Source organism: Schistocerca serialis, unplaced genomic scaffold (genome assembly GCF_023864345.2).
Source record: "Schistocerca serialis cubense isolate TAMUIC-IGC-003099 unplaced genomic scaffold, iqSchSeri2.2 HiC_scaffold_315, whole genome shotgun sequence".
Lineage (NCBI taxonomy): Eukaryota > Metazoa > Arthropoda > Insecta > Orthoptera > Acrididae > Schistocerca > Schistocerca serialis.
Window position 1 is genome coordinate 20001 of NW_026047884.1, and position 2500 is coordinate 22500.

The 2500-nt window shown below is 60.2% G+C and overlaps 1 pseudogene; it reads right to left on the bottom strand.

Moving 5' to 3' along the window:
- LOC126444946 (large subunit ribosomal RNA) overlaps nucleotides 1–2500 on the bottom strand; it is a 6026-nt pseudogene that overhangs the window by 2882 nt on the left and 644 nt on the right.

The window sequence follows — 2500 nt, forward strand, 5'->3', positions numbered from 1 at the left end:
ATCCCCCAGGGCCGACGTGGCGATGGTGAGAAGTTCCTGCAATCCATCACGAGTCTCGGCGAACAGCAGGAGGTCATCAGCGAATGCAGCCGCATTTATCCGCCGTCCAAGAATGCGTGCACCAATATGAGCAGGCAGACGAGACAAGAGAATGTCAATGGACATGTTGAAGAGAATAGGAGACAGCGGGTCACCCTGCCGGACACCCCTCGAAGGCCGCACTAGATCTGACGACTTCCCATCCGCGCAGATAACCGTCGATTAAGAGAGTCATAGTTACTCCCGCCGTTTACCCGCGCTTGCTTGAATTTCTTCACGTTGACATTCAGAGCACTGGGCAGAAATCACATTGCGTCAACACCCGCTAGGGCCATCGCAATGCTTTGTTTTAATTAGACAGTCGGATTCCCCCAGTCCGTGCCAGTTCTGAGTTGATCGTTGAATGGCGGCCGAAGAGAATCCGCGCACCCGCGCGCCCCCGGAGGAGCACGCTAAGGCGGACGCGGCCTCGCAGCAAGGAAGATCCGTGGGAGGCCAAGGCACGGGACCGAGCTCGGATCCTGCACGCAGGTTGAAGCACCGGGGCGCGAACGCCGCGCAGGCGCGCGCATCCTGCACCGCCGGCCAGCACGAGGCCGACCAACGGCGAGAGCAGACCACGCCCGCGCTAAACGCCCGCACTTACCGGCACCCCTACGGCACTCACCTCGCCCAGGCCCGGCACGTTAGCGCTGACCCACTTCCCGACCAAGCCCGACACGCCCCGATCCTCAGAGCCAATCCTTATCCCGAAGTTACGGATCCAATTTGCCGACTTCCCTTACCTACATTATTCTATCGACTAGAGGCTCTTCACCTTGGAGACCTGCTGCGGATATGGGTACGAACCGGCGCGACACCTCCACGTGGCCCTCTCCCGGATTTTCAAGGTCCGAGGGGAAGATCGGGACACCGCCGCAACTGCGGTGCTCTTCGCGTTCCAAACCCTATCTCCCTGCTAGAGGATTCCAGGGAACTCGAACGCTCATGCAGAAAAGAAAACTCTTCCCCGATCTCCCGACGGCGTCTCCGGGTCCTTTTGGGTTACCCCGACGAGCATCTCTAAAAGAGGGGCCCGACTTGTATCGGTTCCGCTGCCGGGTTCCGGAATAGGAACCGGATTCCCTTTCGCCCAACGGGGGCCAGCACAAAGCGCATCATGCTATGACGGCCCCCATCAACATCGGATTTCTCCTAGGGCTTAGGATCGACTGACTCGTGTGCAACGGCTGTTCACACGAAACCCTTCTCCGCGTCAGCCCTCCAGGGCCTCGCTGGAGTATTTGCTACTACCACCAAGATCTGCACCGACGGCGGCTCCAGGCAGGCTCACGCCCAGACCCTTCTGCGCCCACCGCCGCGACCCTCCTACTCGTCAGGGCTTCGCGGCCGGCCGCAAGGACCGGCCATGACTGCCAGACTGACGGCCGAGTATAGGCACGACGCTTCAGCGCCATCCATTTTCAGGGCTAGTTGCTTCGGCAGGTGAGTTGTTACACACTCCTTAGCGGATTCCGACTTCCATGGCCACCGTCCTGCTGTCTTAAGCAACCAACGCCTTTCATGGTTTCCCATGAGCGTCGATTCGGGCGCCTTAACTCGGCGTTTGGTTCATCCCACAGCGCCAGTTCTGCTTACCAAAAGTGGCCCACTTGGCACTCCGATCCGAGTCGTTTGCTCGCGGCTTCAGCATATCAAGCAAGCCGGAGATCTCACCCATTTAAAGTTTGAGAATAGGTTGAGGTCGTTTCGGCCCCAAGGCCTCTAATCATTCGCTTTACCGGATGAGACTCGTACGAGCACCAGCTATCCTGAGGGAAACTTCGGAGGGAACCAGCTACTAGATGGTTCGATTAGTCTTTCGCCCCTATACCCAGCTCCGACGATCGATTTGCACGTCAGAATCGCTACGGACCTCCATCAGGGTTTCCCCTGACTTCGTCCTGGCCAGGCATAGTTCACCATCTTTCGGGTCCCAACGTGTACGCTCTAGGTGCGCCTCACCTCGCAATGAGGACGAGACGCCCCGGGAGTGCGGAGGCCGCCGCCCCGTGAAGGGCGGGGAAGCCCCATCCTCCCTCGGCCCGCGCAAGGCGAGACCTTCACTTTCATTACGCCTTTAGGTTTCGTACAGCCCAATGACTCGCGCACATGTTAGACTCCTTGGTCCGTGTTTCAAGACGGGTCGTGAAATTGTCCAAAGCTGAAGCGCCGCTGACGGGAGCGATTATTCCGCCCGAGAGCATCCCGAGCCAACAGCGGCGCGGGTCCGGGGCCGGGCCAGGTAGGTCCGTCATCCGGGAAGAACCGCGCGCGCTTGCCGGGAGCCCGAGCGCCCAAAGGGGCGAATCGACTCCTCCAGATATACCGCCGGGCAGCCAGCCAGGACACCGGGGCTCTGCCCAACAGACGCGAACCGAGGCCCGCGGAAGGACAGGCTGCGCACCCGGGCCGTAGGCCG